Source organism: Struthio camelus, chromosome 6 (assembly GCF_040807025.1).
Source record: "Struthio camelus isolate bStrCam1 chromosome 6, bStrCam1.hap1, whole genome shotgun sequence".
Taxonomy (NCBI): Eukaryota; Metazoa; Chordata; class Aves; order Struthioniformes; family Struthionidae; genus Struthio; species Struthio camelus.
Window position 1 is genome coordinate 24,235,176 of NC_090947.1, and position 15,947 is coordinate 24,251,122.

Sequence of the window (15,947 nt, forward strand, 5' to 3'; positions counted from 1 at the left end):
AGCCCTGAACTCAGTTCTAATCCCCGCTGGTTCCAACCTATACATGATCATCTCAGGATACTGCTATGAATCTCTGACACAAGCAAGCTGTCAAAATTCAGAGCTTTGCTGTGATTTCAGTTTGGAGGGGAAACTGATGCTGGGAGCTGTATGGCTGTGATGCAGCCTTCTTTACTTACAAATAATGATTTTCTGAGTGTGAGAGAGAATTCTTTGCACAAATAAATCAACAGGACTTTGTTTTGGCCAGTACTCAGACCAAAACTTGACTAGCTAATATTTCCCACCTCTCTTTTGCTTATTTTTGTAGCTATATATCACATTTCTTCAGGCTTAGAACTCCCTGTTGTCGTTCATTTTCCAACTGTTTCACAAACACCAGAACTGTCTCCTACACGTACCCTTATGCCTCTCTTCAGTGACAATAGCCAAATCATTCAGATCATTCCAGTTTCTGAAAGCATTTGCATAAACCTGTCTTAAATGGAGATATGCATATGTGTTCCCCGAATGACCTCAGAAGCATAAACTTTGAATTCTGTTGATGAAAAGCTCTTTAGATGTCATTTTAATAGCTGGCAATATGTAGACAACCATTTGCTGCATTAATGATAATTGTGTTTAGAAGAAAGTTAATCAGATAATTGTTATCATTGTTCTGCGACCTGTTTTATTTTTTTTCAAATATTTCAGTTAGAAAGTACTTTCAACATATATGTTAGTTCTTAATAGTGAAGTAGCTATTTCCTAGACATTACTGAGGCTTGGCATTGCTTATGTACAGATATATAAAAGAAACATATCTTTCCAAAGTGGATCTAGCAACAACAATAATATGATGATGAATAAGAGGTTAATTCCTGCTGAACAATTAGCATAATTGGCTTTTGTGTCAGATGAAAATTAGTTTAGGACAACAGATGTCTAAGTATATCTGAGAAAGAATGTCATTTCAGAAACATTTGGAAGCATGATCAATTAGAAGCTTTTAATTTAATTCAAATTGTAGCAGCAATTATGTAAGAGTGGCCAAGAGAAGACTGTGGAATGAGAATGCCTGAATCTTGTGGTGCTTTGGAGGGAGATGTTAACAGGATCGTTCCTCTTTCCTCCAAAACTGTTATATCAAAAAAAGGGAGTCCAGTAGTCTATAAAAAAGGGTGGTTTCATTTGTGATCTCATACTATAAAGCAAATTATTCCCAGAAGGTGCTAAAACTTGGCAAAAAAATATAAAAGTGTGAAAATGTTTCCTCAAAAGCCCCAGCTGAAGCGCTCTGTGTACTCTTTGGAATATACAAGCATTAAAAATAACTATGCAAAAATATAAGTGCAAATTCCCGAAAGGTTACTGAACTTCCATTTCTGCTCTAAAAAAGAGAAGGAGAAAATGGATGCACTGCACATCATCAGTTTGCGACCTCAGTCAATGACAGCAGAGGGGCTGTTCCAAAACAAAGGACTTAATGGTATGTGTCTTGTTTGTTGTAGCATCAAAAAGCCAGGTTAGATCCCAGACACAAAGAAAAGCCATGCTGCTGGCCATCTGGAAGAGTTCCTCAACCAAAAAAGGAAAAACTGCAGCAAAACCTCGTGATTTTAAAGGATTGCTAAAAACTGAAAGCAATGGGCCAAAGACTTTATCTCATTTAGTCTGCTGTAATTCTGGAGTAATGCCAGGCTTACCAACAGGGAACTGTGATCAGAACGTGGGCCTGTTCATTTAATGGACTGGATAATATACGGACTATATATATATGTGTATATATATATATATGCAATACTTGGAGACTAACTTTTGTTATACAAATCTTAACCAGGTTGTTACTCACCAAAAGTGATGGCTGTGCCTGTCCTATGCAGAAGTAGTGGTGCCAATCCAATTTCTGTAGGCCAGTATCATTAGGCCACTAGCTAGCAACGTGCCTAGCAGAAAGGCCAAGGACTGCCTGGCTGCTCTGCTCCCTCCTGGGGAGTGTGGGGACTATTTGCACAGGGGAAGCGGCAGTGTGAGGCTAGGCCCTGAGCTTGCATGCTTCTAACACTGCTGGCTGATCCCAAGAGAGATGGGGACTTCCAGTTTCTGGTGCTGTTAGTTTTGCCAGGTTTTCTAATAATTTCACCTAAAAAGTAAAACCCCACTAACAGAATAGCAGTCTTCTTTTTGAAAGCTATGCCAGGCTGGTCAGATCAGTCCTGACTCCTGTGTGGGGTTGGTATTAATCTGAAGAAACCAGTCACTTCACCCAACTACTGATATACCCCGAATTCAAGTCAGTAGCAGAGCTGTACGTAACAGTGCTTAAAATACATCATTACAGCAGGTATCCCCAGGTTATATCACTTCACAATCGTCTGAATTTTTTATCTTGGCAGGCAAGCAAGTTTTGACACTTGGGAAGACATGCTATGGTAATTATTTTGGCTGTTGTGAAGGGATCTGTGGACAAGTAGTTCTAGTTGAAAGAAAAGTTTACAAGCCTCAGGAGGGTTTGTGCTTTGTGCTAGACCCCAGTTAAAGCGAAGACCTGAAGTGGAATTGCTCTGTGAGGACTGGTCAGAAGGAACAAGTTCTCTATATGTATCCATGCTTGATGTTGATAAAAAAAGAGCCATTGTTGTAATTGCCTAGAATTTTCTCCCTTGTCCACTTTTGTTTGGCTTCCTGCTCTAGATTTAAAGAAAGTGTGCCCAAGTGTACATTACAAATAATTATAATGCAATAGTCCACTGTATTTCAGTGTCGCTTAACCTCCTGAGCTTACACTAAATTGAGCTAAACCCTATTCAAACTAAGAGTAGTCAGAACTTTCTGCACAATTGTAACTGAATTGTCCCGAAAGAAAATCTGTCATTTGGTTTGCACAGCTCTAAGCATAGACAGACTGCTAGAAAAAAGTGTTCTTTTTTTTCTCACTTAGTCAAACTTGATAGGCTGCATTACACTTTAACTGGCATTTCAAGTACACTCACTTCACACCTATTCATGAGGCCAGGCTTGGGCTGTAGAGTCATATTATAATTTGCCTAGTAAAGAGACTTTTCAAACTTTCAGGCAGTCAAAATTACTATTCTGATTGCTGGCCAGCATGGATCTGTATGGATCTTGTTTCCTCAGCATCTGGAGAGAGTAAAAGAGTTGTCATTTTTGACAGCTTCTAGAAATTCTCTTTTAGGTGGTTAAGGAAGCAGTCTCCAGCTAAGAGCTCATGGCACACATCCCAACAGCTATAGATTCTGCGTTGACCAGAATAGCACTTACCACAATAAAGTGACTGCTTTTTATTTCAGCGTGCAGATTTGCAAATTACTAATGAACTGCAAACAATTCAGTATTGCAGACTCATGAGTGCTGTGCTGGAACAGGGACTTTCAATAGCCAGACCTTCTTTCCACATTCAGTAAAATCTGTGCACTAACAGATCACATCATGCAATATGGAGTCTGTGTCAGCTTTATGTCGGTTGTGAGGGGAGGGACAATACCTGATCCTGCACGGAATTAGAGAGCTGATCTGGTATAAAAAGTCAGCTACTACAAAGTTAACCTGTTGAAAATTTGCATCGACAGTGTGAGTTTTCATGAGATCAGTTCTTTGTATCACATCGTTGCAAGATTTTTTGATCCACTCCTGGCAGCCCAGGAGTTATTTACTGTATTTGCAAGCATGATCCTGAGAACTCTAGAAAATATACTGTTAGAACAAAATTCATTTACTTACTGATCATCTTCAGCCAGTTTCCAAGGTAATCATATTCCACCCAGAAAAACATTCACCTTGTCATCTCAGCTTTTTGTTCAAAGCTGCTTTGGTGTTGCTGTTACATTAGTAATCTGTTAACACTTTGTATTCACACATGAATGAAGCAATTGCTGTGCAGCATTTGGGGTGAAGATCCCACATAAATGTAAACTATTATTTGCCTGGGAGCTAAGTGACAGGTAACTTGCTGGAAAAATATTTTTATTTTCTTATTATTACATAGTTTTGAATGTCCTCCCTATAAATTTTGCTGTACTTAACTTCACGGCTGTGCAGGGTCAGCTGGGCAGAATTTTTTTTTCACCAGAAAAGTAGGTTTGAGTTGACTGAAACGATCACTGAATTCATGCTGAATTTGTGAAATTATTGTTTTCATCTCCCAAAATCTTAAAGCATATTATTCTGACATTTTCAAACTGAAGCATCCATTTTTCATTTTGGAATGACATTGTAAAATTAAGTCTATTTCACTTTCTAAGTGAATTGGAAGTAAAATAGAAATCAAAGGGTTTGTTAAAATCAGACATATCACAGCTGCGTGATACAAGTATATCTTTTAAAACTCTAGATACTCATTAAAGGTTTCCATAGCTATACTGATAGTTCCAAGGCTCTCAAGATTATAGGTAAGGTATTATTGCACTTATACCAGTTAAGTGGAAAAGGTACCAGAAAATTAAATTAACAACTCAATGGGACACATTCCTTGCTGGGTTAACTATAGCATTGCTTATGTTCTGTAGTGAACGTAGCAACTTACTGTGTCCTGTAACTGCAGTCATAACTCTGTAAAAGAAGGCTGACACACAGTCTTGTACCTCCCCTCTGTTACTAGAGCGTAGCTATTATGGGCACTGATATAGTAAATTAGGTACAGTTTTAAACATTCTCTGAATTTGAACTATAATATTGCATTTCTCTGTTTTCTCTGGAGTTGTGGGTAGGAAAATGCAGAGAACAACCTTTTACCTTTTCAAAGCTTTGTTTCTGTCCCAGTGTGTATTCTTCCTTTTGCAAGTTCGTGTTGGGTAACTAATCAGCAGAAAAAAAGTATTTTCTTCCACTCAGTGTGATAATGGCACTTCTTTTATTCCTCCTATAATAACAAAAAACACCACCATACATTGTCTGCCAGATAGTGCATATAAGTGATATCTTATTATTGCGTTATCATATACAACAATTAAATGCCTTGATTTTAATGTTAGGTTTAATCAATGTCCTGTGTCATCATTTTACCCTTCCTAGTGGTTACACACATGCCTAGACTCCTATTCAAATTAGTGGTTGCAGCCTATTTGTATTCTCTAGAGCCTTTGTCTCTCTATTGAAATCCGAAGCTGCTGCACGCCCTGCTGAATTGGCTAGTTACACCAGGCTAATAGCTGTTCTGTGTCAATGCACAGCAAGATGGACACACCAGCAAAACCTCTCTAGTCATTTATCATTCTTTCCATTTATTATCATCCACAGTACCTTTGGGAGTAACCAGTGGCTTATTTGACAACTGTCTTTTTGATTTAAAAAACTGAAGATTTATAAATGTCAGTCCAAGCGTCCAGCATAGAAGAAGGGAGGGCTTGTTCTCCCACACATCTTTCCTTATACGGGTATAGGAAGGCTGCGCAAATAGTGTAATATAAATATAGAGTAAGAATGATTGTGCTAGTTTGTGCAGTAGGCCAGTAAACATGCTCAAGTGGAAGTAGACACGTGCCGGAATCCAAATGAATTTGTCCTGAGCTCTGTTAAGAAAAGAGCTGACCACCTCAGCCGTCTCTCATGTACTCACCAAATGTGACAAGTGTGATTTTCGGTGTCAGTGCTGATCTCACTGCTCTTTCGTTTGCAATAACAGAGAGAATTCCCATGGAATTTAGTGTAATCATTATAACTAATGTTGGACACTCCTGGAAAATCCATTCAGTAGCCACTACTACACTATTTAATGAATAAACTGAATACTGAGAACCCAGTATTTGTGTGTACTAGGTCCCCAACCAGAAAAGGTGGATAGCCATTTTGTTACCAGACTATAAAAATTCACAGCAAATAAGCTGACGTACTTGTACTGGTGCAGCATCATATCTCAATATTAATCATAAACCTTTGAAGGCTAAAAGAAAAATACCATAATGATGTTTCGGAGATATTTACCACAACTGCAAGACAAACTCAGACAAGTTTTTGAAGGGCTTTCCATTTCATAGGGCTCAGAATCACCCACTAAAATTGTTTTATGATTCACTATGATTTCATTTATCAGAAACACATTTGCAGTACTGGCTTTTTCATACACTGGAAACATCAATTTTTACACAGTTCCAGAGCACAACAGCGTTTTTTTTTTTTTTAATGGACTTTCATTTCTATTATTAAAAGTTTTCTTATTGGTAAGAAAGACCATATTTTCTGAAGTAAAACTTAGCATGGAAAAGGCTGAGCTAGCTCTATAGCTTGGTGATTATTTTGTGTTTTTTCCATTGCATTTCATGCCAAGAGAGATAGAGAGAGATGCAATTTCACCTTGCGTGGTTACTTCTGTCTTGTGCAGGGGAGAAAGCTGGTGTGATTAACACTGCTCCTGCTTTATAAAGTGAGACAGATTGTAAAGAGGATGCATCAAAGACAGACATCCCCGCAGAATGTGACAGAACGCCACAGAAGAATGCAAAAATGGTAAGTCAGCTTAGTGAATTCCACAAGAAATACTTACAAATACATACAGCTCTAAAATTATAATACATATATCATGATCTAACAATGTAAGCATTCTACCAAACAGGATTAAGAAGTGGTTATTAGAAATATATTTTTAGCGTAACTAATTGTATTCTACACATATAGATGGAGTGTTGAGAACGTCTGTTTAGAAAAGATTCAAAACCTGAAAAGCCTTTGTGTCTTTTAACCTGGAAGCCAGAGTTCTTCGATGCATGTAGTGATAAGAAAAATACTAGATACTGGTTTTATGGTTTTATATCATTTGTGTACAATCCATCCCTATTTGAAGTACATGGGAGTTTAGGCTCCAGCTTCAAAGGAAAACTGATAGAAAAGGCAGCTGGCTGAGCTCATTATTTTCTGTTTGACTGTCATCAGGTTGTTGCTATTTTGCTTTAACCAAAATACGTTTGAACTTCATACCAATCAGAACTAAAACAAAAGAGAAGGCTGTTTTGGCTGATTAGTGGTACTATCAGAAGAATTTCTATAAAAACTGACCTGAACAAATCAAATATGCCAATGAATCAACTTTATGAAAGCAGAGTTTTTTGCAGGGCGCGTTATTTCCCGTGCGCAGAACAAATGTAGTATTTTATTTATTTCTCAGGTAACAATAAATACTGTTGAGGTTGGTGGCCTTCATCATTCCAGAGTAACCGAATTCAGATGCCAAACCCACATGCTGATCAGCACTGCTGCAAAACAATTTTTTTTGCGCGAGCAGCTGCCTTTGCCCCACCTCCTTACATGCTGGCTTTTGTTACAGTTCTGAGGAAGCCTTTACTTCTGTACAATGAAGGAGGCCTAAGCTATAATTTGGAAACTTCACAAACATAAAATGGATGTTGAAAACTGTTTTTTGTTAGCTAACCCAGAAGTCCATAAAAGACAAGAATAAATACAGCTGCAAAAGGTTGGGAGCTTCCCTGGTGGGTGAGGTCTGTGTTAAGACAGCTAAATTAAATAGGAGAGTAACTCCAAACGAAGAAAATAAAGGTTGCTGAACAGTATCAATTAACATTGCCTGGCATTAAATTTTTTCTTTTTAATTTCATTTTCAGTCAAAATAATGGCTCTTTCTTGGAAAAGGTAGTTCATGGAAAGAGAAAAAAACACATTGATATCACAGTGTTAAATGTAATCTTTTAAATAATATGCTTATCAGTGTCATTATTTGCTATTGTTTATCAACAACAGGGATTTTCATTTACTAAAACCCCAAGTAATTAAACCTCAGGAAGAAAATGCTGGTTCTAGAAATAAGAATCCCTAATGAACACAAATAAATGAAATAATTCCAACCGCAATGCACTTGTTTCAAACTATGCATTTAGGATATCAACTGAGGATGAAAATCCAGCTGGCTGGGGCCCAAAGTGTTGTGGGCAGGGGAGGAAAGGGAGTTAGAGGGACATAGGTTAGAGTAAAGTAAAAATGAATCTTTCTTTATCCTGCTGCACCTTCCAGTGGATTTGATTATCAAGTACAATGTATTTTTGTTCTGCCCTCAGGGGTAGATGGGGGATGGAAAGAACTGTTCTGACAGGATTCTGACTGAACCTGAATGATTTAGATGAGGTCAGTTCTCTCAGTTTTTGTTGCAACAAGTTCAGGTTCTTTAGTCTTTTTCTTAAAAGTTCAATTTCCATAGCTCATGGAATCTTAGCTTGCATTTGAAATTGTTTAGCACTCACAACTGTGGTTCAGAGGAGAAGAAAAACTGCAGCCATTATGAATGGAAAAATTGAGATGGGGTTTGTTTGACTCTACTGCCTGAATTATGGATAGACGTTTTCCTGCACCAAAGTGGAATCGTAACAGATTTTTTCAGGAAACCATAAAGGAAGGTGAGGCAGCCTACTGTGGATGGACAGTTTCAAACACAGCGTGAAAAGCTGCCATGAGTGGAGCCAGACACACCTAGCTGTGTTGCATTCCCAAATAAAGCCTTCTCATAATTTGCCTCTCTTTAAATAAATGCCACTTCTTTAAATCACATTGAAACCCCCATGTCATATTTCTTAAGTCCTCTAGAGGTCAGCTCTATAAGGGGGGTTTTATCATTTTTATCAGAAGGTTGTGTAGTCTCTAGTTTGATATTCCACTATAAAGCAAAATTGATGCTGCTCTGGCATGTTTTTTAGGGTCATAAATCATTTTTTCTGCTACACAGGTAGCACTTGGTCCCCTCAGTGTCAATAAAGAACTTTAGGTTATAGCTAAAGTCACAGTAACTGTTATAATACTGTTTATTTGCTGCACTATATGTACGATTTTCCTTGTTCTGTAATAAAAACTAGCATGTTTTATTTATTTAGTTCACTGCAACAATATTTTATAAGTCAGTCTGAAAGCAGAGGTCAAAACAAAGTCCTGGGATTAAACCTCCTACATGCAACTTGTAAGGTTTTACACTCTACAATATACAATATACTCAGCTTCTGTAGTATTAGGAAAAGAAGAAAAAATGCACTTCATAAATGCAAACATTTCATCCTCTTTAGAAGTGGTCAGCATTTATACACTTAAGTTTTGATGACTTTTAAAATTAAAATTAGGAAAATACTTTGCTGCTTTCCCTTTGGTAAATGTAGTCTATTGTGTTGATTTGTGTTTTACAGAATCCATTGTGCGATTAAGAACAAACCCAGGACTTAAAACCTCTAACACAAAGCATTAAACAAAGTACAAGTGTCTACAAGGATGGGCTGTGTTAATAGTCAGTGTGGATACTCACCATGTGAGGGAGCACTTAGTGTCAATTTGTCAACTCTTTTAAAATGTAGTTGGCAATAGCAATTTTCTCCTTTTTCTTTCTCTCCTGCTGATCAATAACTATAAAAGGACCCAGTAGTCATTGCTTTGCAGGTGTTCTTTTGTAACATGAGAATATTAATTAGGTATTTGAATCACTAATTGCTGTTTATTTCCTTGACTTTCTGCATCAATGATTTTTGTTAATGCTTTCTTTTTCTAAACTTCTTATTGCTTTCTAAGTCATTTTTCTTTTTCCCTTGAATGCCTCTCTTCTGTCCTTTCCTGTGTATATGGCCATTTTTCTACTCAGTTATTATTCAGACTCAATGTTCACTAAATTTAAGTTGTAAACATGGATATTTTTGCTGTAGTATTATTTGAGGTTTATTTATTACTGCACTCATAGAATTAATATGTTCTCTTTGATTCATGCTGATTGCATTACAAATCAGCCTAGGAATTGAGAGAAAACAGTGAAGAGTTTTTAGATGGAGGCTGTTTCAGATAGGAATTAGGAGGGTACTAAAACATGCTTTAAAAATCGTTCATCCACAAATATTGAAGATAGTCAGTGTACCTACCAACATTCTCAACATGTTTAAGTCATCTAGGCAAACACAACATGGAATGAGGCAAATACAAGCATAAGCAAGGATTAGGTGAATACTGATATCTTGAGATTTTCAGCTTCAGGGATGGAAAAAGGTACCAGCCATAAAGAGTGTATAATGATGAGCAGAAATTGCATTTGTGTTTTAAATAGAACTCATTTTTCATTATTTATCTACCTCAGTGCTTGCTGTTTATTCTGCAAAAGGCTTAGGTAACAGAGCAATAGAATGACTAAAAGGACCATCAGAAAGGCCATCAGGAGCTGAGCTTTGTTCCTGTTGACTTCAGAGAAGCATGAGGCAGCTACACTGGAAATAAATCTAAGCTCCAGTGGTACCTCTGGCTGATTCAGGGATCATGTGAAGCAGCTATGAAGAGAAATGCACCTGATGATGGTTGAGTTAAAGATGATTTATGGTCTGCCCGGCAGGAGCAGACATCAGTGTCTTGTCCACAGCACTGTGTTTCTTAACTTGAAAAGGGCCACTTCAGCAGCTATTTCCCATTCTAGTAGCTTGAAACAACAGAAGAGTAGCTTACTTAACCCATCACTCATGAATCAGAATTGATGGCATAGCAAGTACCAGTCACTCCTTCTTGGGCTGGCAGTGCCGGAATGTTGGGTTGGTTGGAGACAGTGTCATGACTGGGAACGATCGTTGCCTTCCCAGGCTAGCTATTTAGAGCCTTTTAAAAAGATGTCTAATTCATAGATACTTTAGTGGTTTTACAATTAGAACAAACACATCTCTGTACATGGCTCAAACTACATAGCTATGCCAATAACATGCCATTCTCTTCCTGCTCCAGTAATTGATAATATGCCAAAAAACCCTGCATAGCAGCTTTGACTTTTGAGTTTGCTGTTTTTCTAAACTTAATATTCTTAATCCTTAAATCCTATGACCTTCTACTTTTAATGCCATTTCATTCTTAAACAGATGACTCCAATCAGCTGCTTCTCAGCATCACTCTAATCCTATCAATTTTGTCCATTAAGTCACTAGATGTGTTTGCTTACATAGATCTGCTATAGTATTGTTAGCTGGTGACTCCTCGAGATTCAGCACACTGATTCCTGCCTTCTCCATCATTTCATGTAGCTGTAGATTTCTAATTCTCCTTGACTTCAGGACTCATTAAGGGGACTATTCAGCTGATTTTAAGATGCCTCTGTTTAACAAATAAGCTGTGTTTAAAGAGCTACATAAAGGAGTGTAAAATTCTCAGTATCTCAGTTGGTGGGGCAAGATTTCTAAGCCAAAACACAAGCTTAGTCTTCCTGCTTCTCTGAGCTGTGGTGTATACATCCTACTGCTTTTTAAGTCTTTCTGTTGCCTCAGTGAATCCTTTAACCTTAATTTTTACAGTTTTTAAGTATCAGAAATAGTATACTGTATTTTTTTGTTTTAAAGGACAGATGAAGACTCTACCTTCACCATTCGTCTCTGGAAACAAGGGAATCAGCATTGAAGCAATCACTTCTGTTTCCTAGCAAAATATTTTAGTCATCTTATCCTGAACTGTGCCTCTGTCACTGTAGACACGGCCAGGAGTCCTGACCCATGCTTCCTCATCAGCCGCTCTTCCAGCTTAAAGAAAGAGCAGTTTAGAAACTCTTGTGCTGCTCACTTATCCCTTCTGTTCCATTCAAAATATGGTGGTACCAGGTGTTCTGCTTCCTCCCAGAACTTTTAGAGGTAGTTACCATAGGCAGGCAGGAAAAGCTGGAACAGACATAATATGCTGAGTAAGGGTTTAAGCCTGCTTACGCATGACAAGCAGTATTTTAAAAAGCCAGCATCCTTTAGCATTCCTGCTTAGCACTTCCAGTTTTCCTCTTTCCCATGCCAAAAAATGACCTGTAAAATTCTCAATGGGGATTCCAATGGTTTTTTTATCTGGACAATTACATTCTGTGCTTCAGACCTACACCACAAAGAACCTTGCCTGCTCAAAAATCCTTTACGTTTCTCCAACTCTATCAGGCTGTCTCTTAAAAAAGAACTCATTTGGATTCATTTTAGCCTCAAATACTTTGAAAACAAGATATACTTTATCTTTGTCCAAAGACAGCTAGAGGTTGCTCTCCTCCCCTCCTCTCACCTCTTTGAACAAAGAGTCCATGTTTAACTGAACAAAATTGCCTGTAAATGAGGACTGTGCTTCAACGTTCTTGGGATTACAGTGCTTCTCTCCTTTGCAGTTTTGAACTTCAGTTACTTCCTATCGAATAACAGTGCCACATAGGCAGGTGGTACTGGAGGAAGAGGAGATTTTTCATCCATTAATATCTCTCTCTCATAATAATTTCACGCTTTCCTCATGGTCATTTATTGGTAACAAGGAAACAGTACTTGCAATGAGTACTTGCTTCCCAGAAAATCCCAGTGTCTCGGTTTCAAATCAGTGCAAGCCTCAACATGTACATGGATGGCCTTTCTAGAAGCTGATCTGTATTGAGCTTTTCAGTGTTTATCCTTTATGGAACTTGTTGCTACAGAGGAATTAAACAGCCTTAATTAGGCATCTCAGAATGAGACGCTTGAAGAATGCTGCACAGTGTCTCTCTGGGAGCATTAATATAAGCCATTGCTTCTCCACGTGGACAAGCGCGGTTAGCGCTCTATTGATACCATGCCAGTAGATCAGTAGAAATAAGGGGATGTGGTTAATGAGGTTAAAAGGAAAAAAAATGCATTTCTGAGAGGCAATGTCACCTCTCTTCTTGCTATCTAGTCTTGCTGACATCAGTGGGGCATTTGGCTCTAAGCAGTTCCTGAATTAATACTAGAAGAGACAGTGCAGACTCCTCTCCATGCTGCCTGTACTTTGAGTAAGTGCTCCGTCCTCAGTTCCTTTCTGTTTGAAACCTAAGTCCAGCTAATTGGGGCTTCTGAGGTGCTTCTGCTTAGTAATTAAACCGTTTCTCCAAAGGCAAAGTTTTAGTAACTATAAAACAGGGTCACACAAAGGCTAAATCTTTCTGTTTGGCTACCTATATATTTAGTCAGCACATTATGTGATACAAAGAAATATGGACATGGTCTAGCCCTCTTGAAAACAGTAATTCAAGCTAAGCACAAGCAATCCAGAACATTCAGCTCCCTGACTTTTAGTTCCTAGTCTGTGGGACCGTGGCCATGCCTGTCCCTAGGCATGCCCCTCCTTAGCTGCCTTCCTGGCTTTAATGCACAAAAGGGAGCCCTCCATACTCCTAAACTGCATGCTGTTCTTCTGAGCCAGCAGGCAGGAAAGAGTAAAATGAAGTGTGGATGGCTGATATAACACTGAATACAGAAGAGAAGACATAATGCATATTCAGCAATGTGCAATGAAAAGAATCACACAAGAAATGAACTAGAGAGATGGTTTTTTACCTACTTAAGGATTTTCTGCATAAATGGAGATTTATTGCACATATGCAGGGTGCCCCCTCTCCCCTCCCCATACTTGAAGTTATCAAGCCAGGTCAGGGAGACTCTCAGAAGTCTGAAGTCAGATCTATAAGAATCAAGAAAGTGTAAGCTATCCTCCTGATTGCTTGAGCAGTCAGGATCCAAGACTGGAGATAAGGGATTAATAAAAAGAGGAAAGGCACTCCACTGGTGAATTTACGTTAATTAAAGGCAAAGGAGCTAAGGATACAATTTTCAGGTCATTTCATCTCTGCTATTCCCCTGGCTGGTTGTAGGGACTTAATCCTCATCTGCACATTGTTAGTGTTAATTGGCATTTTTACATAAATCATAAGATATGAAATACTCTAACAAATTATAACAGTCCTTAATAAGTATTAATTGCTTAGAAAATTAATAATGGATGAATACCACCATTAAGAAAGACATACTACATGTAAGTGTTCATTTTAAATCACTCTCCTACATTTCAGCAGTAAACACCTAAAATCATGCTTTCCGAGAATCAGCAAAAAGACAGGCCAGAAGCTGGGAAAGATTAGCAGAGTGAGAGGAAAAAATAATTGCGTTGCTCCATTATGCTTAAGGCTCCTAAAATTTACTTAGAGAAAAACTTTCTAAAGCTCCTTTTGGATTCTCCATCTTCTGATGCCACAACCTTAGAGAAAGCACACTGCAATTTACTTGGCTACCAGGAAGGCTAGAGATGTTCTCTTTATCACACTTCTGCCTGACAATTTTGTGAGGTTCTTGAATGGAGCACCTGGGACTTCAGAGAAAACACCACTACCATGCTGGGCAGGAGAAACTGGAAAGCCATAAACCGTTTTTCTTTTTTTGGCAGAGAGGTTTTAGTTTTAGAGAATTAAGAGGCGAGTGATGAGGGCTTTCCTCCATTCCTGTTATTCTAAAAAAAAGTTCATTTAAGTACAAACTGTGTTGTATACTTTTTTTTCCCCCTCCTCCATTGCATTTCTGGAGACACCAGCTGTGAAGAGGTGGCCCTCGCCGAGGCACGCAGGTGCCGCGGGGTGCCCGGGTCTGCGCCGGCCCCGGGCTCGCCGCGGCCCACGGGCGGCGTGCCGGAGCGTCGCAGCGGCCGGCGGCTCCGCGCCCCCCGCGCTCTTGTCTCGCCGGTGCCAGGCTCAGTCACGGGGCTGGGAGAGTTGAAACAGGCTGCAGGTAGCTGACACTAGTTTTTTGGCGCGCAAATAAGCAAAAGGGTTTCCGTGGGTGATTTGTTTGTGGCTCCCCTCTTGGCGAACCCTGACTGCGGGGGGATCTACCCTGCAGCTGGGCTGCAGAGAGGGGGGTCCGGTCCCCCAGCCCACAGGCCTCGGGAAGGGGGTACTGCCACATGCCACCCCACCACTCAGCACCCCTGTCTCTGTCCGGTGATGTTGCTCAAAAGCTCAGGCAGAGGCTGGTAACGAAGGCTGTAAAGCCTCAGGGGTGGAGCACAGAGGCGAGTGTGAACATATGGGGTCTTCGCTTGCTCTTCGGCTCTGTGCACCCCCTGGCCATAGAGCTGGAGCAGTGCTAATGCTTGGCAAATATTCTAGCAGGGGCGTGTGCCACTAGCAGTGAGAGGTGTGGTGGGCTCCGCTCACTTTTGCAACATATGACGAAATAGGAATAAAGCAATTAGAAGTAAACAATTACTGTCACACCCATCCAAAGAAAAATTAGACTGCAATGCCACCTGTGTGAACATGTTAGGAGAGAAACATACTCAAGGGATGAGCAATAGCTGCAGTCCACATGCTGCTGCCCTTCCCCAAGGTTTTGAAAGAGATGAGCAGAGCGTCTCACAGTCATTAACTTGGATGAACTCTTAAGAGGTATCATAACACTTACGTATTTTCTTTTCTAGGACAGGTTCCCAAGAGTTGTTTTTGTCAAACTACATTGGATACATTTAGTACAGCGAAGACATGATCTTCTGCTGAGGCATTCTTACTGGGTTTAAAATAGCAGTCAATTTGCAAATGTATGTACAAAGCCTACATAACATTAAAGTTAACTGGAGGGCCAGATTTCTAGGACTTTGTTGTACAAATTGAGGCCACAATTAAAAAAAAAAAAGAAGAAAAAAAAAGAAATCATCCCTAGGGAGTGTGGTAACCAGATTCTTGAAGGAAAGTAGCAGGTTGGAAATTGATAGTTGGAATTGGGCAACTCTCTAAAAGTCTGAATGATCTGGCCTTGCCTGTGAGATAGACTATGCTCTTTGGAAATCTGGCCTCCTCGCATACATGTTGTGTGGAAACTGGGTGCTGGAACTAGTCAGCTTTCTGGCATGTAGAAGTTTCAAGCAATGGTACATACTGGCAGCCAGATCATACCCATCTTGCCAGTCTGGAAACTGGGAGAAAGGATACTCCACCATAAACAAAATCTTTCTTTCAGCTCACTTGGCAGCTGTTATATATCCTGTGGCTGTGCCTAATCTCTGCTAGAGAAAGCTTTATTTTAACATTCACTGTTTACCAACATCTTTTCTAATTGTAGTGCAGACGAAGCTGTTAAGAGTTTTCAGTCATTAGCTGGTTAAAATTAACTCTAGCTTAAAGCCTGAGGTTTAGCGTGACAAACTAACACATGATAAACCACAGACTGTTCAGTTGCACTAGAACAAGAGCAGCTACTGGGTGGTAGCTGACAGTGGTT

General features: G+C 39.3%; 1 protein-coding gene across 2 annotated transcripts in view; it reads left to right on the forward strand.

Moving 5' to 3' along the window:
- The window catches only part of STK39 (serine/threonine kinase 39), a 148,136-nt gene that overhangs the window by 1,517 nt on the left and 130,672 nt on the right, over positions 1–15,947 (forward strand). For both annotated transcript variants that reach the window (XM_009666060.2, XM_009666075.2), the window contains exon 2: positions 6,317–6,441. The gene's annotated coding sequence lies outside the window, so the exon portion shown is untranslated. The remainder of the gene's footprint in view (positions 1–6,316; positions 6,442–15,947) is intronic.